This window comes from Rhipicephalus microplus, chromosome 5 (genome assembly GCF_043290135.1).
Source record: "Rhipicephalus microplus isolate Deutch F79 chromosome 5, USDA_Rmic, whole genome shotgun sequence".
NCBI classification, from domain to species: Eukaryota; Metazoa; Arthropoda; class Arachnida; order Ixodida; family Ixodidae; genus Rhipicephalus; species Rhipicephalus microplus.
The window spans coordinates 162,482,944-162,508,654 of NC_134704.1; the positions used below are offsets into that span (position 1 = coordinate 162,482,944).

Sequence of the window (25,711 nt, forward strand, 5' to 3'; positions counted from 1 at the left end):
ATAGACAGATAAAAATAACAAAAAAGAGAACCTCACCCAGACGTGATTCGAACACGCATCCTTCTCATCTGGAGTCAGACGTGGTATCGTTGCGCAACCGAGTCCGCCTATAGGGTAGCCCTTCGCACACACGCAGTAGCATGTTTTGCTCGGCCCTCTGTCGATGAAGCACAGGTAAAGAGACAAGTCATTGTAGACAGACAAATAAGTAGATAGAGAGATAGATGAAAATAATAAAAAAGAACTTAACACGGACGTGATTCGAACACGCGAACTTCTGATCTGGAGTCAGGCGTGCTACTGTGTCGCCACCGAGTCCACTTAGCGAAGCCATTCGCACACACGCCGTAGCATGTTTGCTCGGCCTTCTGTCGATGAAGCACAGGTAAAGAGACAAGTCATTGTAGAATGACAAATAGGTAGATAGACAGATAAAAATAACAAAAAAGAGAATTTGACCCGCACATGGTTCGAACACGCAACCTTCTGATCTGGAGAATGACGCGCTAAAGTTGCGCCACCGATTCCGCTTAGGGTTGCCGTTCGCACACACGCGGTAGCATGTTTTGCTCGGCCTTCTGTCGATGAACACAGGTAAAGAGACAAGTCATTGTAGACAGACAGATATGTAGAAAGACAGATAGTTGAAAATAATAGGAAAAGAGAATTTGACCCAGACGTGATTCGAACTCGCAACCTCCTGATCTGGAGTCATACACGCTACCGTTGCGCCACCGCGTCCGCTTAGGGTAGCCGTTCGCACAAACGTGGTAGCACGTTTTGCTCGGCCATTTGTCGATGAATCCCAAATTAAGGGACAAGTCATTGTAGACAGACAAATAAGTAGATATTCAGATAGATGAAAATAATAAAAAGAAAGTTTTAACCAAACGTGATTCGAACACGCAACCTTGTGATCTGGAGTCAGACGTGGTACCGTTGCGCCACCAAGTCCGCTTATAGGGTTTCCCTTCGCACACACGCGGTAGCATGTTTTGCTCGGCCTTCTGTCGATGAAGCACAGGTAAAGAGACAAGTCATTGTAGACAGACAAATAAGTAGATAGACAGATAGATGAAAATAATAAGAAAGAGAACTTGACCCGGGCGTGATTCGAACACGCAACCTTCTGATATGGAGTAAGACGTGCTACCGTGTCGCCACCGAGTCCACTCTGTGTAGCCGTTTTCACACACACCGTAGCATGTTTTGCTCGGCCTTGTGTCGACGAAGCACAGGTAAAGGGACAAGTCATTGTAGACAGACAAATATGTAGATAGACAGATAGATGAAAATATTAAAAAAGAGAATTTGACCCTGACGTGATTCGAACATGCAACCTTCTGATCTGAAGTCAGACGTGCTACTGGTTCGCCACCGAGTCCGCTTAGTGTAGCCGTTCGCCCACACGTGGTAGCATGTTTTGCTCGGCCTTCTATCGATGAAGCACAGGTAAAGAGACAACTCATTGTAGAATGACAAATAAGTAGATAGACAGATAAAAATAACAGAAAAGAGAATTTGACCCAGACGTGATTCGAACACGCATCCTTCTCATCTGGAGTCAGACGTGGTATCGTTGCGCAACCGAGTCCGCCTATAGGGTAGCCCTTCGCACACACGCAGTAGCATGTTTTGCTCGGCCCTCTGTCGATGAAGCACAGGTAAAGAGACAAGTCATTGTAGACGAACAAATGAGTAGATAGACAGATAGATGAAAATAATAAAAAAGAACTTAACACGGACGTGATTCGAACACGCGAACTTCTGATCTGGAGTCAGACGTGCTACTGTGTCGCCACCGAGTCCACTTAGCGCAGCCATTCGCACACACGCCGTAGCATGTTTGCTCGGCCTTCTGTCGATGAAGCACAGGTAAAGAGACAAGTCATTGTAGAATGACAAATAGGTAGATAGACAGATAAAAATAACAAAAAAGAGAATTTGACCCGCACACGGTTCGAACACGCAACCTTCTGATCTGGAGAATGACGCGCTAAAGTTGCGCCACCGATTCCGCTTAGGGTAGCCGTTCGCACACACGCGGTAGCATGTTTTGCTCGGCCTTCTGTCGATGAACACAGGTAAAGAGACAAGTCATTGTAGACAGACAAATAAGTAGATACAAAGATAGTTGAAAATAATAAAAAAAGAGAATTTGACCCAGACGTGATTCGAACTCGCAACCTTCTGATCTGGAGTATGACGCGCTAAAGTTGCGCCACCGAGTCCACTTAGGGTAGCCGTTCGCACACAACCAGTAGCATGTTTTGCTCGGCCTTCTGTCGATGAAGCCCAGGTAAAGAGACAAGTCATTGTAGAATGACAAATAGGTAGATAGACAGAGAAAAATAACAAAAAAGAGAATTTGACCCGCACATGGTTCGAACACGCAACCTTCTGATCTGGAGTATGACGCGCTAAAGTTGCGCCACCGAGTCCACTTAGGGTAGCCGTTCGCACACACGCGGTAGCATGTTTTGCTCAGCCTTCTGTAGATGAAGCACAGGTAAAGAGACAAGTCATTGTAGACAGACAAATAGGTAGATAGACAGATAGTTGAAAATAATAAAAAAAGAGAATTTTACCCGGACGTGATTCGAACACGCAACCTTCTGATATGGAGTCAGACGTGCTACCGTGTCGCCACCGAGTCCACTTTGTGTAGCCGTTTTCACACACACCTTAGCATGTTTTGCTCGGCCTTGTGTCGACGAAGCACAGGTAAAGGGACAAGTCATTGTAGACAGACAAATATTTAGATAGACAGATAGATGAAAATATTAAAAAAGAGAATTTGACCTGGACGTGATTCGAACATGCAACCTTCTGATCTGAAGTCAGACGCGCTATCGTTGCGCCACCGAGTCCGTTTAGGGTCGCCGTTCGCACACACGCGGTAGCATGTTTTGCACGGCCTTCTGTCGACGAAGCACAGGTAAAGGGAGAAGTCGTTGTAGAAGGACAAATAAGTAGATAAACAGATAGATGAAAATCATAAAAAGAGAATTTGACCCGGACGTGATTAGAACACGCAACCTTCTGATCTGGAGTCAGACGTGCTAAAGTTGCACCACCGAGTCCGCTTAAGGTAGCCGTTCGCACACACGCGGTAGCACGTTTTGCTCGGTCTTTTGTCGTTGAAACACAAGTAAAGAGACAAGTCATTGTAGACAGACAAATAAGTTGATAGACAGATAGATGAAAATAATAAAAAGAGAATTTGACCCAAACGTGATTCGAACACACAACCTTCTGATCTGGAGTCAGACGTGGTACCGTTGCGCCACCAAGTCCGCTTATAGGGTTGCCCTTCGCACACACGCGGTAGCATGTTTTGCTCGGCCTTCTGTCGATGAAGCACAGGTAAAGAGACAAGCCATTGTAGACAGACAAATAAGTAGGTAGACAGATAAAAATAACAAAAGGGAGAATTTCACCCGCAGATGGTTCGAACATACAACCTTCTGATCGGGAGTATGACGTGCTAAAGATCCGCCACCAGTCCGCTTAGGGTAGCCGTTCGCACACACGCGGTAGCATGTTTTGCTCGGCCTTCTGTCGATGAAATACAGGTAAAGAGACAAGTCCTTGTAGACAGACATATAAGTAGATAGACAGATAGTTGAAAATAATAAAAAAGAGAATTTGACCCAAAAGTAATTCGAACACGCAACCTTCTGATATGGGGTGAGACGTGCTACCGTGTCGCCACCGAGTCCACTTTGTGTAGCCGTTTTCACACACACGGTAGCATGTTTTGCTCGGCCTTGTGTCGATAAAGCACAGTTAAAAGGACAAGTCATTGTAGAAGGACAAATATGTAGATAAACAGATAGATGAAAATCATGAAAAGAGAATTTGACCCGGACGTGATTAGAACACGCAACCTTCTGATCTGGAGTCAGACGTGCTAAAGTTGCACCACCGAGTCCGCTTAAGGTAGCCGTTCGAACAGACGCGGTAGCATGTTTTGCTCGGCCTTCCGTCGATGAAAATCAGGTAAAGAGACAGGTCATTGTAGACAGACAAATAAGTAGATAAACAGATAGATGAAAATCATAAAAAGAGAATTTGACCTATACGTAATTCGAACACGCAACCTTCTGATCTGAAGTCAGACGCGCTACCGGTACGCCACCGAGTCCGCTTAGTGTAGCCGTTCGCCCACACGTGGTAGCATGTTTTGCTCGGCCTTGTATCGATAAAGCACAGGTAAAGAGATAACTCATTGTAAAATGACAAATAAGTAGATAGACAGATAAAAATAACAAAAAAGAGAATTTGACCCAGACGTGATTCGAACACGCATCCTTCTCATCTGGAGTCAGACGTGCTACTGTGTCGCCACCGAGTCCACTTAGCGCAGCCATTCGCACACACGCTGTAGCATGTTTGCTCGGCCTTCTGTCGATGAAGCACAGGTAAAGAGACAAGTCATTGTAGAATGACAAATAGGTAGACAGACAGATAAAAATAACAAAAAAGAGAATTTGACCCGCACATGGTTCGAACACGCAACCTTCTGATCTGGAGAATGACGCGCTAAAGTTGCGCCACCGATTCCGCTTAGGGTAGCCGTTCGCACACACGCGGTAGCATGTTTTGCTCGGCCTTCTGTCGATGAAATACAGGTAAAGAGACAAGTCCTTGTAGACAGACAAATAAGTAGATAGACAGATAGTTGAAAAGAATTAAAAAGAGAATTTGACCCAGACGTGACTCGAACTCGCAACCTTCTGATCTAGAGTCAGACACGCTACCGTTGCGCCACCGCGTCCGCTTAGGGTAGCCGTTCGCACAAACGTGGTAGCAAGTTTTGCTCGGCCTTCTATCGATGAATCCCAAGTTAAGGGACAAGTCATTGTAGACAGACAAATAAGTTGATATTCAGATAGATGAAAATAATAAAAAGAGAATTTGACCAAAACGTGATTCGAACACACAACCTTCTGTTCTGGAGTCAGACGTGGTACCGTTGCGCCACCAAGTCCGCTTATAGGGTTGCCCTTCGCACACACGCGGTAGCATGTTTTGCTCGGCCTTCTGTCGATGAAGCACAGGTAAAGAGACAAGCCATTGTAGACAGACAAATAAGTAGATAGACAGATAAAAATAACAAAACGGAGAATTTCACCCGCACATGGTTCGAACACGCAACCTTCTGATCGGGAGTATGACGCGCTAAAGTTCCGCCACCAGTCCGCTTAGGGTAGCCGTTCGCACACACGCGGTAGCATGTTTTGGTCGGCCTTCTGGCGATGAAATACAGGTAAAGAGACAAGTCCTTGTAGACAGACAAATAAGTAGATAGACAGATGGTTGAAAATAATAAAAAAGAAAATTTGACCCAAACGTGATTCGAACACACAACGTTCTGATCTGGAGTCAGACGTGCTAAAGTTGCACCACCGAGTCCGCTTAAGGTAGCCGTTCGCACAGACGCGGTAGCATGTTTTGCTCGGCCTTGTATCGATAAAGCACAGGTAAAGAGACAACTCATTGTAGAATGATAAATAAGTAGATAGACAGATAAAAATAACAAAAAAGAGAATTTGACCCAGACGTGATTCGAACACGCATCCTTGTCATCTGGAGTCAGACGTGGTACCGTTGCGCAACCGAGTCCGCCTATAGGGTAGCCCTTCGCACACACGCGGTAGCATGTTTTGCTCGGCCTTCTGTCGATGAAGCACAGGTAAAGAGACAAGTCATGGTAGACAGACAAATAAGTAGATAGACAGATAGACGAAAAAATAAGAAAGAACTTAACACGGACGTGATTCCGTGATTCGAACACGCGAACTTCTGATCTGGAGTCAGACGTGCTACTGTGTCGCCACCGAGTCCACTAAGCGCAGTCGTTCGCACACAACCCGTAGCATGTTTTGCTCGGCCTTCTGTCGATGAAGCACAGGTAAAGAGACAAATCATTGTAGACAGACAAATAAGTAGATCGACAGATGAAAATATTAAAAAAGACAATTTGACCCGGACGTGACTCGAACACTCAACCTTCTGATCTGGAGTCGGACGCGCTACCAGTTCGCCACCGAGTCCGCTTAGTGTGGCCGTTCGCACACACGTGGTAGCACGTTTTGCTCGGCCTTCTATCGATGAAGCTCAGGTGAAGAGACAAGTCAATGTAGACAGACAAATAAGTAGATAGACAGATAGATGAAAATAATAAAAAGAAAATTTCACCGCAACTTGATTCGAACACGCAACCTTCTGATCTGGAGTCAGACGTGGTACCGTTGCGCCACCTGGTCCGCTTATAGGGTTTCCCTTCGTACACACGCGGTAGCATGTTTTGCTCGGCCTGCTGTCAATGAAGCACAGGTAAAGAGACAAGTCATTGTAGACAGACAAATAAGTAGATAGACAGAGAGATGAAAATAATAAAAAAGAGAACTTGACCCGGACGTGATTCGAACACGCAACCTTCCGATATGGAGTCAGACGTGCTACCGTGTCGCCACCGAGTCCACTTAGTGCAGCCGTTCGCACACATGTGGTAGCATGTTTTGCTCGGCCTTCTGTCGATGCAGCACAGATAAATAGACAAGTCATTGTAGACAGACAAATAAGTAGATAGACAGATGAAAATATTAAAAAAGACAATTTGACCCGGACGTGACTCCAACACTCAAACTTCTGATCTGGAGTCGGACGCGCTACCAGTTCGCCACCGAGTCCGTTTAGGGTCGCCGTTCGCACACACGCGGTAGCATGTTTTTCACGGCCTTCTGTCGACGAAGCACAGGTAAAGGAGAAGTCATTGTAGAAGGACAAATAAGTAGATAGACAGATAGATGAAAATCATAAAAAGAGAATTTGACCCGGTCGTGATTAGAACACGCAACCTTCTGATCTGGAGTCAGACGTGCTAAAGCTGCACCACCGAGTCCGCTTAAGGTAGCCGTTCGCACACACGCGGTAGCACGTTTTGCTCGGTCTTCTGTCGTTGAAACACAAGTAAAGAGACAAGTCATTGTAGACAGACAAATAAGTAGATAGACAGATAGATGAAAATAATAAAAAAGAGAACTTGACCCGGACGTGATTCGAACACGCATTCTTCTGATATGGAGTCAGACGTGCAACCGTTGCGCCACCGAGTCCGTTTAGGGTCACCGTTCGCACACACGCGGTAGCATGTTTTGCACGGCCTTCTGTCGATGCAGCACAGGTAAAGAGACAAGTCATTGTAGGCAGACAAATAAGTAGATAGACAGATGAAAATGATAAAACAGAGAATTTGACCCGGATGTGATTCGAACACGCAACCTTCTGATCTGGAGTCAGACGCGCTACCGGTTCGCCACCGAGTCCGCTTAGTGTAGCCGTTCGCGCCCACGTGGTAGCATGTTTTACTCGGCCTTCTTTAGATGAAGCACAGGAAAAGAGACAACTCATTGTAGAATGACAAATAAGTAGATAGACAGATAAAAATAACAAAAAAGAGAATTTGACCCAGACGTGATTCGAACACGCATCCTTCTCATCTGGAGTCAGACGTGCTACTGTGTCGCCACCGAGTCCACTTAGCGCAGCCATTCGCACACACGCCGTAGCATGTTTGCTCGGCCTTCTGTCGATGAAGCACAGGTAAAGAGACAAGTCATTGTAGAATGACAAATAGGTAGATACACAGATAAAATTAACAAAAAAGAGAATTTGACCCACACATGGTTCGAACACGCAACCTTCTAATCTGGAGAATGACGCGCTAAAGTTGCGCCACCGATTCCGCTTAGGGTAGCTGTTCGCACACACGCGGTAGCATGTTTTGCTCGGCCTTCTGTCGATGAACACAGGTAAAGAGACAAGTCATTGTAGACAGAGAAATAAGTAGATAGACAGATAGTTGAAAATAATAAAAAAAGAGAATTTGACCCAGCCGTGATTCGAACTCGCAACCTTCTGATCTGGAGTCAGACACGCTACCGTTGCGCCACCGCGTCCGCTTAGGGTAGCCGTTCGCATAAACGTGGTAGCAAGTTTTGCTCGGCCTTCTATCAATGAATCCCAAGTTAAGGGACAAGTCATTGTAGACAGACAAATAAGTTGATATTCAGATAGATGAAAATAATAAAAAGAGAATTTGACCCAAACGTGATTCGAACACACAACCTTGTGATCTGGAGTCAGACGTGGTACCGTTGCGCCACCAAGTCCGCTTATAGGGTTGCCCTTCGCACATACGCGGTAGCATGTTTTGCTCGGCCTTCTGTCGATGAAGCACAGGTAAAGAGACAAGCCATTGTAGACAGACAAATAAGTAGATAGACAGATAAAAATAACAAAACGGAGAATTTCACCCGCACATGGTTCGAACACGCAACCTTCTGATCGGGAGTATGACGCGCTAAAGTTCCGCCACCAGTCCGCTTAGGGTAGCCGTTCGCACACACGCGGTAGCATGTTTTGGTCGGCCTTCTGTCGATGAAATACAGGTAAAGAGACAAGTCCTTGTAGACAGACAAATAAGTAGATAGACAGATGGTTGAAAATAATAAAAAAGAAAATTTGACCCAAACGTGATTCGAACACACAACGTTCTGATCTGGAGTCAGACGTGCTAAAGTTGCACCACCGAGTCCGCTTAAGGTAGCCGTTCGCACAGACGCGGTAGCATGTTTTGCTCGGCCTTGTATCGATAAAGCACAGGTAAAGAGACAACTCATTGTAGAATGACAAATAAGTAGATAGACAGATAAAAATAACAAAAAAGAGAATTTGACCCAGACGTGATTCGAACACGCATCCTTGTCATCTGGAGTCAGACGTGGTACCGTTGCGCAACCGAGTCCGCCTATAGGGTAGCCCTTCGCACACACGCGGTAGCATGTTTTGCTCGGCCTTCTGTCGATGAAGCACAGGTAAAGAGACAAGTCATGGTAGACAGACAAATAAGTAGATAGACAGATAGACGAAAAAATAAGAAAGAACTTAACACGGACGTGATTCCGTGATTCGAACACGCGAACTTCTGATCTGGAGTCAGACGTGCTACTGTGTCGCCACCGAGTCCACTAAGCGCAGTCGTTCGCACACAACCCGTAGCATGTTTTGCTCGGCCTTCTGTCGATGAAGCACAGGTAAAGAGACAAATCATTGTAGACAGACAAATAAGTAGATCGACAGATGAAAATATTAAAAAAGACAATTTGACCCGGACGTGACTCGAACACTCAACCTTCTGATCTGGAGTCGGACGCGCTACCAGTTCGCCACCGAGTCCGCTTAGTGTGGCCGTTCGCACACACGTGGTAGCATGTTTTGCTCGGCCTTCTATCGATGAAGCTCAGGTGAAGAGACAAGTCATTGTAGACAGACAAATAAGTAGATAGACAGATAGATGAAAATAATAAAAAGAAAATTTCACCGCAACTTGATTCGAACACGCAACCTTCTGATCTGGAGTCAGACGTGGTACCGTTGCGCCACCTGGTCCGCTTATAGGGTTTCCCTGCGTACACACGCGGTAGCATGTTTTGCTCGGCCTGCTGTCGATGAAGCACAGGTAAAGAGACAAGTCATTGTAGACAGACAAATAAGTAGATAGACAGTAAGATGAAAATAATAAAAAAGAGAACTTGACCCGGACGTGATTCGAACACGCAACCTTCCGATATGGAGTCAGACGTGCTACCGTGTCGCCACCGAGTCCACTTAGTGCAGCCGTTCGCACACATGTGGTAGCATGTTTTGCTCGGCCTTCTGTCGATGCAGCACAGATAAATAGACAAGTCATTGTAGACAGACAAATAAGTAGATAGACAGATGAAAATATTAAAAAAGACAATTTGACCCGGACGTGACTCCAACACTCAACCTTCTGATCTGGAGTCGGACGCGCTACCAGTTCGCCACCGAGTCCGTTTAGGGTCGCCGTTCGCACACACGCGGTAGCATGTTTTTCACGGCCTTCTGTCGACGAAGCACAGGTAAAGGAGAAGTCATTGTAGAAGGACAAATAAGTAGATAGACAGATAGATGAAAATCATAAAAAGAGAATTTGACCCGGTCGTGATTAGAACACGCAACCTTCTGATCTGGAGTCAGACGTGCTAAAGCTGCACCACCGAGTCCGCTTAAGGTAGCCGTTCGCACACACGCGGTAGCACGTTTTGCTCGGTCTTCTGTCGTTGAAACACAAGTAAAGAGACAAGTCATTGTAGACAGACAAATAAGTAGATAGACAGATAGATGAAAATAATAAAAAAGAGAACTTGACCCGGACGTGATTCGAACACGCATTCTTCTGATATGGAGTCAGACGTGCAACCGTTGCGCCACCGAGTCCGTTTAGGGTCACCGTTCGCACACACGCGGTAGCATGTTTTGCACGGCCTTCTGTCGATGCAGCACAGGTAAAGAGACAAGTCATTGTAGGCAGACAAATAAGTAGATAGACAGATGAAAATGATAAAACAGAGAATTTGACCCGGATGTGATTCGAACACGCAACCTTCTGATCTGGAGTCAGACGCGCTACCGGTTCGCCACCGAGTCCGCTTAGTGTAGCCGTTCGCGCCCACGTGGTAGCATGTTTTGCTCGGCCTTCTATAGATGAAGCACAGGAAAAGAGACAACTCATTGTAGAATGACAAATAAGTAGATAGACAGATAAAAATAACAAAAAAGAGAATTTGACCCAGACGTGAATCGAACACGCATCCTTCTCATCTGGAGTCAGACGTGCTACTGTGTCGCCACCGAGTCCACTTAGCGCAGCCATTCGCACACACGCCGTAGCATGTTTGCTCGGCCTTCTGTCGATGAAGCACAGGTAAAGAGACAAGTCATTGTAGAATGACAAATAGGTAGATACACAGATAAAATTAACAAAAAAGAGAATTTGACCCGCACATGGTTCGAACACGCAACCTTCTGATCTTGAGAATGACGCGCTAAAGTTGCGCCACCGATTCCGCTTAGGGTAGCCGTTCGCACACACGCGGTAGCATGTTTTGCTCGGCCTTCTGTCGATGAAGCACAGGTAAAGAGACAAGTCATTGTAGACAGACAAATAAGTAGATAGACAGATGAAAATATTAAAAAAGACAATTTGACCCGGACGTGACTCCAACACTCAACCTTCTGATCTGGAGTCGGACGCGCTACCAGTTCGCCACCGAGTCCGTTTAGGGTCGCCGTTCGCACACACGCGGTAGCATATTTTTCACTGCCTTCTGTCGATGCAGCACAGGTAAAGAGACAAGTCATTGTAGACAGACAAATAGGTAGATAGACAGATGAAAATGATAAAAAAGAAAATTTGACCCGGACGTGATTCGAACACGCAACCTTCTGATCTGGAGTCAGACGCGCTACCGGTTTGCCACCGAGTCCGCTTAGGGTAGCCGTTCGCACAAACGTGGTAGCATGTTTTGCTCGGCCTTCTGTCGATGAATCCCAAATAAAGGGAGAAGTTATTGTAGACAGACAAATAAGTAGATATTCAGATAGATGAAAATAATAAAAAGAAAATTTGACCGAAACTTGATTCGAACACGAACCTTCTGATCTGGAGTCAGACGTGGTACCGTTGCGCCACCAAGTCCGCTTATAGGGTTTCCCTTCGAAAACACGCGGTAGCATGTTTTGCTCGGCCTTCTGTCGATGAAGCACAGGTAAAGAGACAAGTCATTGTAGACAGACATATAAGTAGATAGACAGATAGATGAAAATAATAAAAAAGAGAACTTGACCCGGACGTGATTCGAACACGCAACCTTCTGATATGGAGTGAGACGTGCTACCGTGTCGCCACCGAGTCCACTTAGTGCAGCCGTCCGCACACTCGTGGTAGCATGTTTTGCTCGGCCATCTGTCGATGCAGCACAGATAAAGAGACAAATCATTGTAGACAGACAAATAAGTAGATCGACAGATGAAAATATTAAAAAAGACAATTTGACCCGGACGTGGCTCGAACACTCAACCTTCTGATCTGGAGTCGGACGCGCTACCAGTTCGCCACCGAGTCCGCTTAGTGTGGCCGTTCGCACACACGTGGTAGCATGTTTTGCTCGGCCTTCTATGGATGAAGCTCAGGTGAAGAGAAGAGTCATTGTAGACAGACAAATAAGTAGATAGACAGATAGATGAAAATAATAAAAAGAAAATTTGACATCAACTTGATTCGAACACGCAACCTTCTGATCTGGAGTCAGACGTGGTACCGTTGCGCCACCTGGTTCGCTTATAGGGTTTCCCTTCGTACACACGCGGTAGCATGTTTTGCTCGGCCTTCTGTCGATGAAGCACAGGTAAAGAGACAAGTCATTGTAGACAGACAAATTAGTAGATAGACAGAGAGATGAAAATAATAAAAAAGAGAACTTGACCCGGACGTGATTCGAACACGCAACCTTCTGATATGGAGTCAGACGTGCTACCGTGTCTCCACCGAGTCCACTTAGTGCAGCCGTTCGCACACATGTGGTAGCATGTTTTGCTCGGCCTTCTGTCGATGCAGCACAGATAAAGAGACAAGTCATTGTAGACAGACAAATAAGTAGATAGACAGATGAAAATATTAAAAAAGACAATTTGACCCGGACGTGACTCCAACACTCAACCTTCTGATCTGGAGTCGGACGCGCTACCAGTTCGCCACCGAGTCCGCTTAGTGTGGCCGTTCGCACACACGTGGTAGCATGTTTTGCTCGGCCTTCTGTCGATGAAGCACAGGTAAAGAGACAAGTCATTGTAGACAGACAAATAAGTAGATAGACAGATAGATGAAAATAATAAAAAAGAGAACTTGACCCGGACGTGATTCGAACACGCATTCTTCTGATATGGAGTCAGACGTGCAACCGTTGCGCCACCGAGTCCGTTTAGGGTCACCGTTCGCACACACGCGGTAGCATGTTTTGCACGGCCTTCTGTCGATGCAGCACAGGTAAAGAGACAAGTCATTGTAGGCAGACAAATAAGTAGATAGACAGATGAAAATGATAAAACAGAGAATTTGACCGGGATGTGATTCGAACACGCAACCTTCTGATCTGGAGTCAGACGCGCTACCGGTTCGCCACCGAGTCCGCTTAGTGTAGCCGTTCGCGCCCACGTAGTAGCATGTTTTGCTCGGCCTTCTATAGATGAAGCACAAGAAAAGAGACAACTCATTGTAGAATGACAAATAAGTAGATAGACAGATAAAAATAACAAAAAAGAGAATTTGACCCAGACGTGATTCGAACACGCATCCTTCTCATCTGGAGTCAGACGTGCTACTGTGTCGCCACCGAGTCCACTTAGCGCAGCCATTCGCACACACGCCGTAGCATGTTTGCTCGGCCTTCTGTCGATGAAGCACAGGCAAAGAGGCAAGTCATTGTAGAATGACAAATAGGTAGATACACAGATAAAATTAACGAAAAAGAGAATTTGACCCGCACATGGTTCGAACACGCAACCTTCTAATCTGGAGAATGACGCGCTAAAGTTGCGCCACCGATTCCGCTTAGGGTAGCTGTTCGCACACACGCGGTAGCATGTTTTGCTCGGCCTTCTGTCGATGAACACAGGTAAAGAGACAAGTCATTGTAGACAGAGAAATAAGTAGATAGACAGATAGTTGAAAATAATAAAAAAAGAGAATTTGACCCAGCTGTGATTCGAACTCGCAACCTTCTGATCTGGAGTCAGACACGCTACCGTTGCGCCACCGCGTCCGCTTAGGGTAGCCGTTCGCATAAACGTGGTAGCAAGTTTTGCTCGGCCTTCTATCGATGAATCCCAAGTTAAGGGACAAGTCATTGTAGACAGACAAATAAGTTGATATTCAGATAGATGAAAATAATAAAAAGAGAATTTGACCCAAACGTGATTCGAACACACAACCTTGTGATCTGGAGTCAGACGTGGTACCGTTGCGCCACCAAGTCCGCTTATAGGGTTGCCCTTCGCACACACGCGGTAGCATGTTTTGCTCGGCCTTCTGTGGATGAAGCACAGGTAAAGAGACAAGTCATTGTAGACAGACAAATAAGTAGGTAGAGAGATAAAAATAACAAAAGGAAGAATTTCACCCGCACATGGTTCGAACACGCAACCTTCTGATCGGGAGTATGACGCGCTAAAGTTCCGCCACTAGTCCGCTTAGGGTAGCCGTTCGCACACACGCGGTAGCATGTTTTGCTCGGCTTTCTGTCGATGAAATACAGGTAAAGAGACAAGTCCTTGTAGACAGACAAATAAGTAGTCAGATAGTTGAAAATAATAAAAAAGAGAATTTGACCCAAACGTAATTCGAACACGCAACCTTCTGATATGGAGTCAGAGTGCTACCCTGTCGCCACCGAGTCCACTTTGTGTAGCCGTTTTCACACACACGGTAGCATGTTTTGCTCGGCCTTGTGTCGATAAAGCACAGGTAAAGGGACAAGTCATTGTAGAAGGACAAATATGTAGATAAACAGATAGATGAAAATCATGAAAAGAGAATTTGACCCGGACGTGATTAGAACACGCAACCTTCTGATCTGGAGTCAGACGTGCTAAAGTTGCACCACCGAGTCCGCTTAAGGTAGCCGTTCGCACAGACGCGGTAGCATGTTTTGCTCGGCCTTCCGTCGATGAAAATCAGGTAAGGAGACAGGTCATTGTAGACAGACAAATAAGTAGATAAACAGATAGATGAAAATCATAAAAAGAGAATTTGACCCGGACGTGATTCGAACACGCAACCTTCTGATCTGGAGTCAGACGCGCTACCGGTACGCCTCCGAGTCCGCTTAGTGTAGCCGTTCGCCCACACGTGGTAGCATGTTTTGCTCGGCCTTGTATCGATAAAGCACAGGTAAAGAGACAACTCATTGTAAAATGACAAATAAGTAGATAGACAGATAAAAATAACAAAAAAGATAATTTGACCCAGACGTGATTCGAACACGCATCCTTCTCATCTGGAGTCAGACGTGGTACCGTTGCGCAACCGAGTCCGCCTATAGGGTAGCCCTTCGCACACACGTGGTAGCATGTTTTGCTTGGCCTTCTGTCGATGAAGCACAGGTAAAGAGAAAAGTCATGGTAGACAGACAAATAAGTAGATAGACAGATAGATGAAAATAATAAAAAACAACTTAACACGGACGTGACTCGAACACACGAACTTCTGATCTGGAGGCAGACGTGCTACTGTGTCGCCACCGAGTCCACTTAGCGCAGCCATTCGCACACACGCCGTAGCATGTCTGCTCGGCCTTCTGTCGATGAAGCACAGGTAAAGAGACAAGTCATTGTAGAATGACAAATAGGTAGATAGACAGATAAAAATAACAAAAAAGAGAATTTGACCCGCACATGGTTCGAACACGCAACCTTCTGATCTTGAGAATGACACGCTAAAGTTGCGCCACCGATTCCGCTTAGGGTAGCCGTTCGCACACACGCGGTAGCATGTTTTGCTCGGCCTTCTGTCGATGAAGCACAGGTAAAGAGACAAGTCATTGTAGACAGACAAATAAGTAGATAGACAGATAGTTGAAAAAAATAAAAAAAAAGAATTTGACTCAGACGTGATTCGAACACGGAACCTTCTGATCTGGAGTCAGACACGCTACCGTGTCGCCACCGAGTCCGCTCAGGGTAGCCGCTCGCACAAACGTGGTAGCATGTTTTGCTCGGCAATTTGTCGATGAATCCAAAATAAAGGGACAAGTCATTGTAGACAGACAAATAAGTAGATATTCAGATAGATGAAAATATAAAAAGAAAATTTTAACCAAACGTGATTCGAACACGCAACCTTGTGATCTGGAGTCAGACGTGGTACCGTTGCGCCACCAAGTCCGCTTATAGGGTTTCCCTTCACACACACGCGGTAGCATGTTTTGCTCGGCCTTCTGTCGATGAAGCACAGGTAAAGAGACAAGTCATTGTAGACAGACAAATAAGTAGATAGACAGATAGATGAAAATAATAAAAAAGGGAACTTGACCCGGACGTGATTCGAACACGCAACCTTCTGATATGGAGTCAGACGTGCTACCGTGTCGCCACTGAGCCCACTTTGTGTAGCCGTTTTCACACACACCGTAGCATGTTTTGCTCGGCCTTGTGTCGACGAAGCACACGTAAAGGGACAAGTCATTGTAGACAGACAAATATGTAGATAGACAGATAAATGAAAATATTAAAAAAGAGAATTTGACCCCGACGTGATTTGAACATGCAACCTTCTGATCTGAAGTCAGACGCGCTACCGTTGCGCCACCGAGTCCGCTTAGGGTCGCCGTTCGCACACACGCGGTAGCATGTTTTGCACGGCCTTCTATCGATGAAGCTCAGGTGAAGAGACAAGTCATTGTAGACAGACAAATAAGTAGATAGACAGATAGATGAAAATAATAAAAAGAAAATTTCACCGCAACTTGATTCGAACACGCAACCTTCTGATCTGGAGTCAGACGTGGTACCGTTGCGCCACCTGGTCCGCTTATAGGGTTTCCCTGCGTACACACGCGGTAGCATGTTTTGCTCGGCCTGCTGTCGATGAAGCACAGGTAAAGAGACAAGTCATTGTAGACAGACAAATAAGTAGATAGACAGTAAGATGAAAATAATAAAAAAGAGAACTTGACCCGGACGTGATTCGAACACGCAACCTTCCGATATGGAGTCAGACGTGCTACCGTGTCGCCACCGAGTCCACTTAGTGCAGCCGTTTGCACACATGTGGTAGCATGTTTTGCTCGGCCTTCTGTCGATGCAGCACAGATAAATAGACAAGTCATTGTAGACAGACAAATAAGTAGATAGACAGATGAAAATATTAAAAAAGACAATTTGACCCGGACGTGACTCCAACACTCAACCTTCTGATCTGGAGTCGGACGCGCTACCAGTTCGCCACCGAGTCCGTTTAGGGTCGCCGTTCGCACACACGCGGTAGCATGTTTTTCACGGCCTTCTGTCGACGAAGCACAGGTAAAGGAGAAGTCATTGTAGAAGGACAAATAAGTAGATAGACAGATAGATGAAAATCATAAAAAGAGAATTTGACCCGGTCGTGATTAGAACACGCAACCTTCTGATCTGGAGTCAGACGTGCTAAAGCTGCACCACCGAGTCCGCTTAAGGTAGCCGTTCGCACACACGCGGTAGCACGTTTTGCTCGGTCTTCTGTCGTTGAAACACAAGTAAAGAGACAAGTCATTGTAGACAGACAAATAAGTAGATAGACAGATAGATGAAAATAATAAAAAAGAGAACTTGACCCGGACGTGATTCGAACACGCATTCTTCTGATATGGAGTCAGACGTGCAACCGTTGCGCCACCGAGTCCGTTTAGGGTCACCGTTCGCACACACGCGGTAGCATGTTTTGCACGGCCTTCTGTCGATGCAGCACAGGTAAAGAGACAAGTCATTGTAGGCAGACAAATAAGTAGATAGACAGATGAAAATGATAAAACAGAGAATTTGACCCGGATGTGATTCGAACACGCAACCTTCTGATCTGGAGTCAGACGCGCTACCGGTTCGCCACCGAGTCCGCTTAGTGTAGCCGTTCGCGCCCACGTGGTAGCATGTTTTGCTCGGCCTTCTATAGATGAAGCACAGGAAAAGAGACAACTCATTGTAGAATGACAAATAAGTAGATAGACAGATAAAAATAACAAAAAAGAGAATTTGACCCAGACGTGAATCGAACACGCATCCTTCTCATCTGGAGTCAGACGTGCTACTGTGTCGCCACCGAGTCCACTTAGCGCAGCCATTCGCACACACGCCGTAGCATGTTTGCTCGGCCTTCTGTCGATGAAGCACAGGTAAAGAGACAAGTCATTGTAGAATGACAAATAGGTAGATACACAGATAAAATTAACAAAAAAGAGAATTTGACCCGCACATGGTTCGAACACGCAACCTTCTGATCTTGAGAATGACGCGCTAAAGTTGCGCCACCGATTCCGCTTAGGGTAGCCGTTCGCACACACGCGGTAGCATGTTTTGCTCGGCCTTCTGTCGATGAAGCACAGGTAAAGAGACAAGTCATTGTAGACAGACAAATAAGTAGATAGACAGATGAAAATATTAAAAAAGACAATTTGACCCGGACGTGACTCCAACACTCAACCTTCTGATCTGGAGTCGGACGCGCTACCAGTTCGCCACCGAGTCCGTTTAGGGTCGCCGTTCGCACACACGCGGTAGCATATTTTTCACTGCCTTCTGTCGATGCAGCACAGGTAAAGAGACAAGTCATTGTAGACAGACAAATAGGTAGATAGACAGATGAAAATGATAAAAAAGAAAATTTGACCCGGACGTGATTCGAACACGCAACCTTCTGATCTGGAGTCAGACGCGCTACCGGTTTGCCACCGAGTCCGCTTAGGGTAGCCGTTCGCACAAACGTGGTAGCATGTTTTGCTCGGCCTTCTGTCGATGAATCCCAAATAAAGGGAGAAGTTATTGTAGACAGACAAATAAGTAGATATTCAGATAGATGAAAATAATAAAAAGAAAATTTGACCGAAACTTGATTCGAACACGAACCTTCTGATCTGGAGTCAGACGTGGTACCGTTGCGCCACCAAGTCCGCTTATAGGGTTTCCCTTCGAAAACACGCGGTAGCATGTTTTGCTCGGCCTTCTGTCGATGAAGCACAGGTAAAGAGACAAGTCATTGTAGACAGACATATAAGTAGATAGACAGATAGATGAAAATAATAAAAAAGAGAACTTGACCCGGACGTGATTCGAACACGCAACCTTCTGATATGGAGTGAGACGTGCTACCGTGTCGCCACCGAGTCCACTTAGTGCAGCCGTCCGCACACTCGTGGTAGCATGTTTTGCTCGGCCATCTGTCGATGCAGCACAGATAAAGAGACAAATCATTGTAGACAGACAAATAAGTAGATCAACAGATGAAAATATTAAAAAAGACAATTTGACCCGGACGTGGCTCGAACACTCAACCTTCTGATCTGGAGTCGGACGCGCTACCAGTTCGCCACCGAGTCCGCTTAGTGTGGCCGTTCGCACACACGTGGTAGCATGTTTTGCTCGGCCTTCTATGGATGAAGCTCAGGTGAAGAGAAGAGTCATTGTAGACAGACAAATAAGTAGATAGACAGATAGATGAAAATAATAAAAAGAAAATTTGACATCAACTTGATTCGAACACGCAACCTTCTGATCTGGAGTCAGACGTGGTACCGTTGCGCCACCTGGTCCGCTTATAGGGTTTCCCTTCGTACACACGCGGTAGCATGTTTTGCTCGGCCTTCTGTCGATGAAGCACAGGTAAAGAGACAAGTCATTGTAGACAGACAAATTAGTAGATAGACAGAGAGATGAAAATAATAAAAAAGAGAACTTGACCCGGACGTGATTCGAACACGCAACCTTCTGATATGGAGTCAGACGTGCTACCGTGTCTCCACCGAGTCCACTTAGTGCAGCCGTTCGCACACATGTGGTAGCATGTTTTGCTCGGCCTTCTGTCGATGCAGCACAGATAAAGAGACAAGTCATTGTAGACAGACAAATAAGTAGATAGACAGATGAAAATATTAAAAAAGACAATTTGACCCGGACGTGACTCCAACACTCAACCTTCTGATCTGGAGTCGGACGCGCTACCAGTTCGCCACCGAGTCCGCTTAGTGTGGCCGTTCGCACACACGTGGTAGCATGTTTTGCTCGGCCTTCTGTCGATGAAGCACAGGTAAAGAGACAAGTCATTGTAGACAGACAAATAAGTAGATAGACAGATAGATGAAAATAATAAAAAAGAGAACTTGACCCGGACGTGATTCGAACACGCATTCTTCTGATATGGAGTCAGACGTGCAACCGTTGCGCCACCGAGTCCGTTTAGGGTCACCGTTCGCACACACGCGGTAGCATGTTTTGCACGGCCTTCTGTCGATGCAGCACAGGTAAAGAGACAAGTCATTGTAGGCAGACAAATAAGTAGATAGACAGATGAAAATGATAAAACAGAGAATTTGACCGGGATGTGATTCGAACACGCAACCTTCTGATCTGGAGTCAGACGCGCTACCGGTTCGCCACCGAGTCCGCTTAGTGTAGCCGTTCGCGCCCACGTAGTAGCATGTTTTGCTCGGCCTTCTATAGATGAAGCACAAGAAAAGAGACAACTCATTGTAGATTGACAAATAAGTAGATAGACAGATAAAAATAACAAAAAAGAGAATTTGACCCAGACGTGATTCGAACACGCATCCTTCTCATCTGGAGTCAGACGTGCTACTGTGTCGCCACCGAGTCCACTTAGCGCAGCCATTCGCACACACGCCGTAGCATGTTTGCTCGGCCTTCTGTCGATGAAGCACAGGCAAAGAGGCAAGTCATTGTAGAATGACAAATAGGTAGATACACAGATAAAATTAACGAAAAAGAGAATTTGACCCGCACATGGTTCGAACACGCAACCTTCTAATCTGGAGAATGACGCGCTAAAGTTGCGCCACCGATTCCGCTTAGGGTAGCTGTTCGCACACACGCGGTAGCATGTTTTGCTCGGCCTTCTGTCGATGAACACAGGTAAAGAGACAAGTCATTGTAGACAGAGAAATAAGTAGATAGACAGATAGTTGAAAATAATAAAAAAAGAGAATTTGACCCAGCCGTGATTCGAACTCGCAACCTTCTGATCTGGAGTCAGACACGCTACCGTTGCGCCACCGCGTCCGCTTAGGGTAGCCGTTCGCATAAACGTGGTAGCAAGTTTTGCTCGGCCTTCTATCGATGAATCCCAAGTTAAGGGACAAGTCATTGTAGACAGACAAATAAGTTGATATTCAGATAGATGAAAATAATAAAAAGAGAATTTGACCCAAACGTGATTCGAACACACAACCTTGTGATCTGGAGTCAGACGTGGTACCGTTGCGCCACCAAGTCCGCTTATAGGGTTGCCCTTCGCACACACGCGGTAGCATGTTTTGCTCGGCCTTCTGTGGATGAAGCACAGGTAAAGAGACAAGTCATTGTAGACAGACAAATAAGTAGGTAGAGAGATAAAAATAACAAAAGGAAGAATTTCACCCGCACATGGTTCGAACACGCAACCTTCTGATCGGGAGTATGACGCGCTAAAGTTCCGCCACTAGTCCGCTTAGGGTAGCCGTTCGCACACACGCGGTAGCATGTTTTGCTCGGCTTTCTGTCGATGAAATACAGGTAAAGAGACAAGTCCTTGTAGACAGACAAATAAGTAGTCAGATAGTTGAAAATAATAAAAAAGAGAATTTGACCCAAACGTAATTCGAACACGCAACCTTCTGATATGGAGTCAGAGTGCTACCCTGTCGCCACCGAGTCCACTTTGTGTAGCCGTTTTCACACACACGGTAGCATGTTTTGCTCGGCCTTGTGTCGATAAAGCACAGGTAAAGGGACAAGTCATTGTAGAAGGACAAATATGTAGATAAACAGATAGATGAAAATCATGAAAAGAGAATTTGACCCGGACGTGATTAGAACACGCAACCTTCTGATCTGGAGTCAGACGTGCTAAAGTTGCACCACCGAGTCCGCTTAAGGTAGCCGTTCGCACAGACGCGGTAGCATGTTTTGCTCGGCCTTCCGTCGATGAAAATCAGGTAAGGAGACAGGTCATTGTAGACAGACAAATAAGTAGATAAACAGATAGATGAAAATCATAAAAAGAGAATTTGACCCGGACGTGATTCGAACACGCAACCTTCTGATCTGGAGTCAGACGCGCTACCGGTACGCCTCCGAGTCCGCTTAGTGTAGCCGTTCGCCCACACGTGGTAGCATGTTTTGCTCGGCCTTGTATCGATAAAGCACAGGTAAAGAGACAACTCATTGTAAAATGACAAATAAGTAGATAGACAGATAAAAATAACAAAAAAGATAATTTGACCCAGACGTGATTCGAACACGCATCCTTCTCATCTGGAGTCAGACGTGGTACCGTTGCGCAACCGAGTCCGCCTATAGGGTAGCCCTTCGCACACACGTGGTAGCATGTTTTGCTTGGCCTTCTGTCGATGAAGCACAGGTAAAGAGAAAAGTCATGGTAGACAGACAAATAAGTAGATAGACAGATAGATGAAAATGATAAAAACAACTTAACACGGACGTGACTCGAACACGCGAACTTCTGATCTGGAGTCAGACGTGCTACTGTGTCGCCACCGAGTCCACTTAGCGCAGCCATTCGCACACACGCCGTAGCATGTCTGCTCGGCCTTCTGTCGATGAAGCACAGGTAAAGAGACAAGTCATTGTAGAATGACAAATAGGTAGATAGACAGATAAAAATAACAAAAAAGAGAATTTGACCCGCACATGGTTCGAACACGCAACCTTCTGATCTGGAGAATGACACGCTAAAGTTGCGCCACCGATTCCGCTTAGGGTAGCCGTTCGCACACACGCGGTAGCATGTTTTGCTCGGCCTTCTGTCGATGAAGCACAGGTAAAGAGACAAGTCATTGTAGACAGACAAATAAGTAGATAGACAGATAGTTGAAAAAAAATAAAAAAAAAGAATTTGACTCAGACGTGATTCGAACACGGAACCTTCTGATCTGGAGTCAGACACGCTACCGTGTCGCCACCGAGTCCGCTCAGGGTAGCCGCTCGCACAAACGTGGTAGCATGTTTTGCTCGGCAATTTGTCGATGAATCCAAAATAAAGGGACAAGTCATTGTAGACAGACAAATAAGTAGATATTCAGATAGATGAAAATATAAAAAGAAAATTTTAACCAAACGTGATTCGAACACGCAACCTTGTGATCTGGAGTCAGACGTGGTACCGTTGCGCCACCAAGTCCGCTTATAGGGTTTCCCTTCACACACACGCGGTAGCATGTTTTGCTCGGCCTTCTGTCGATGAAGCACAGGTAAAGAGACAAGTCATTGTAGACAGACAAATAAGTAGATAGACAGATAGATGAAAATAATAAAAAAGGGAACTTGACCCGGACGTGATTCGAACACGCAACCTTCTGATATGGAGTCAGACGTGCTACCGTGTCGCCACTGAGCCCACTTTGTGTAGCCGTTTTCACACACACCGTAGCATGTTTTGCTCGGCCTTGTGTCGACGAAGCACACGTAAAGGGACAAGTCATTGTAGACAGACAAATATGTAGATAGACAGATAAATGAAAATATTAAAAAAGAGAATTTGACCCCGACGTGATTTGAACATGCAACCTTCTGATCTGAAGTCAGACGCGCTACCGTTGCGCCACCGAGTCCGCTTAGGGTCGCCGTTCGCACACACGCGGTAGCATGTTTTGCACGGCCTTCTGTCGACGAAGCACAGGTAAAGGGAGAAGTCATTGTAGAAGGACAAATAAGTAGATAAACAGATAGATGAAAATCATAAAAAGAGAATTTGACCCGGACGTGATTAGAACACGCAACCTTCTGATCTGGAGTCAGACGTGCTAAAGTTGCACCACCGAGTCCGCTTAAGGTAGCCGTTCGCACACACGCGGTAGCACATTTTGCTCGGTCTTCTGTCGTTGAAACACAAGTAAAGAGACAAGTCATTGTAGACAGACAAATAAGTAGATAGACAGATAGATGAAAATAATAAAAAAGAGAACTTGACCCGGACGTGATTCGAACACGCATTCTTCTGATATGGAGTCAGACGTGCAACCGTTGCGCCACTTAGTCCGTTTAGGGTCGCCGTTCGCACACACGCGGTAGCATATTTTTCACGGCCTTCTGTCGATGCAGCACAGGTAAAGAGACAAGTCATTGTAGGCAGACAAATAGGTAGATAGACAGATGAAAATGATAAAAAAGAGAATTTGACCCGGACGTGATTCGAACACGCAACCTTCTGATCTGGAGTCAGACGCGCTACCGGTTTGCCACCGAGTCCGCTTAGGGTAGCCGTTCGCACAAACGTGGTAGCATGTTTTGCTCGGCCTTCTGTCGATGAATCCCAAATAAAGGGACAAGTTATTGTAGACAGACAAATAAGTAGATATTCAGATAGATGAAAATAATAAAAAGAAAATTTGACATCAACTTGATTCGAACACGCAACCTTCTGATCTGGAGTCAGACGTGGTACCGTTGCGCCACCTGGTCCGCTTATAGGGTTTCCCTTCGTACACACGCGGTAGCATGTTTTGCTCGGCCTTCTGTCGATGAAGCACAGGTAAAGAGACAAGTCATTGTAGACAGACAAATTAGTAGATAGACAGAGAGATGAAAATAATAAAAAAGAGAACTTGACCCGGACGTGATTCGAACACGCAACCTTCTGATATGGAGTCAGACGTGCTACCGTGTCTCCACCGAGTCCACTTAGTGCAGCCGTTCGCACACATGTGGTAGCATGTTTTGCTCGGCCTTCTGTCGATGCAGCACAGATAAAGAGACAAGTCATTGTAGACAGACAAATAAGTAGATAGACAGATGAAAATATTAAAAAAGACAATTTGACCCGGACGTGACTCCAACACTCAACCTTCTGATCTGGAGTCGGACGCGCTACCAGTTCGCCACCGAGTCCGCTTAGTGTGGCCGTTCGCACACACGTGGTAGCATGTTTTGCTCGGCCTTCTGTCGATGAAGCACAGGTAAAGAGACAAGTCATTGTAGACAGACAAATAAGTAGATAGACAGATAGATGAAAATAATAAAAAAGAGAACTTGACCCGGACGTGATTCGAACACGCATTCTTCTGATATGGAGTCAGACGTGCAACCGTTGCGCCACCGAGTCCGTTTAGGGTCACCGTTCGCACACACGCGGTAGCATGTTTTGCACGGCCTTCTGTCGATGCAGCACAGGTAAAGAGACAAGTCATTGTAGGCAGACAAATAAGTAGATAGACAGATGAAAATGATAAAACAGAGAATTTGACCGGGATGTGATTCGAACACGCAACCTTCTGATCTGGAGTCAGACGCGCTACCGGTTCGCCACCGAGTCCGCTTAGTGTAGCCGTTCGCGCCCACGTAGTAGCATGTTTTGCTCGGCCTTCTATAGATGAAGCACAAGAAAAGAGACAACTCATTGTAGAATGACAAATAAGTAGATAGACAGATAAAAATAACAAAAAAGAGAATTTGACCCAGACGTGATTCGAACACGCATCCTTCTCATCTGGAGTCAGACGTGCTACTGTGTCGCCACCGAGTCCACTTAGCGCAGCCATTCGCACACACGCCGTAGCATGTTTGCTCGGCCTTCTGTCGATGAAGCACAGGCAAAGAGGCAAGTCATTGTAGAATGACAAATAGGTAGATACACAGATAAAATTAACGAAAAAGAGAATTTGACCCGCACATGGTTCGAACACGCAACCTTCTAATCTGGAGAATGACGCGCTAAAGTTGCGCCACCGATTCCGCTTAGGGTAGCTGTTCGCACACACGCGGTAGCATGTTTTGCTCGGCCTTCTGTCGATGAACACAGGTAAAGAGACAAGTCATTGTAGACAGAGAAATAAGTAGATAGACAGATAGTTGAAAATAATAAAAAAAGAGAATTTGACCCAGCCGTGATTCGAACTCGCAACCTTCTGATCTGGAGTCAGACACGCTACCGTTGCGCCACCGCGTCCGCTTAGGGTAGCCGTTCGCATAAACGTGGTAGCAAGTTTTGCTCGGCCTTCTATCGATGAATCCCAAGTTAAGGGACAAGTCATTGTAGACAGACAAATAAGTTGATATTCAGATAGATGAAAATAATAAAAAGAGA

At 45.8% G+C, this 25,711-nt stretch overlaps 8 non-coding genes across 8 annotated transcripts; all 8 read right to left on the reverse strand.

The window, feature by feature from the left end:
- Positions 1-7,052: 7,052 nt before the first annotated feature.
- On the reverse strand, positions 7,053-7,124 carry TRNAW-CCA (transfer RNA tryptophan (anticodon CCA)). The gene has a single exon. It is a non-coding gene; the product is annotated as a tRNA-Trp (tRNA).
- A 3,115-nt stretch (positions 7,125-10,239) lies between these two features.
- Positions 10,240-10,311, reverse strand: TRNAW-CCA (transfer RNA tryptophan (anticodon CCA)). The gene has a single exon. It is a non-coding gene; the product is annotated as a tRNA-Trp (tRNA).
- A 2,468-nt stretch (positions 10,312-12,779) lies between these two features.
- On the reverse strand, positions 12,780-12,851 carry TRNAW-CCA (transfer RNA tryptophan (anticodon CCA)). Its single transcript has one exon. It is a non-coding gene; the product is annotated as a tRNA-Trp (tRNA).
- A 1,830-nt stretch (positions 12,852-14,681) lies between these two features.
- Positions 14,682-14,753, reverse strand: TRNAW-CCA (transfer RNA tryptophan (anticodon CCA)). Its single transcript has one exon. It is a non-coding gene; the product is annotated as a tRNA-Trp (tRNA).
- Positions 14,754-17,236: 2,483 nt separating this feature from the next.
- TRNAW-CCA (transfer RNA tryptophan (anticodon CCA)) lies at positions 17,237-17,308 on the reverse strand. The gene has a single exon. It is a non-coding gene; the product is annotated as a tRNA-Trp (tRNA).
- A 2,468-nt stretch (positions 17,309-19,776) lies between these two features.
- On the reverse strand, positions 19,777-19,848 carry TRNAW-CCA (transfer RNA tryptophan (anticodon CCA)). The gene has a single exon. It is a non-coding gene; the product is annotated as a tRNA-Trp (tRNA).
- Positions 19,849-21,678: 1,830 nt separating this feature from the next.
- On the reverse strand, positions 21,679-21,750 carry TRNAW-CCA (transfer RNA tryptophan (anticodon CCA)). The gene has a single exon. It is a non-coding gene; the product is annotated as a tRNA-Trp (tRNA).
- A 2,908-nt stretch (positions 21,751-24,658) lies between these two features.
- Positions 24,659-24,730, reverse strand: TRNAW-CCA (transfer RNA tryptophan (anticodon CCA)). The gene has a single exon. It is a non-coding gene; the product is annotated as a tRNA-Trp (tRNA).
- Between the last annotated feature and the right edge of the window lie 981 nt (positions 24,731-25,711).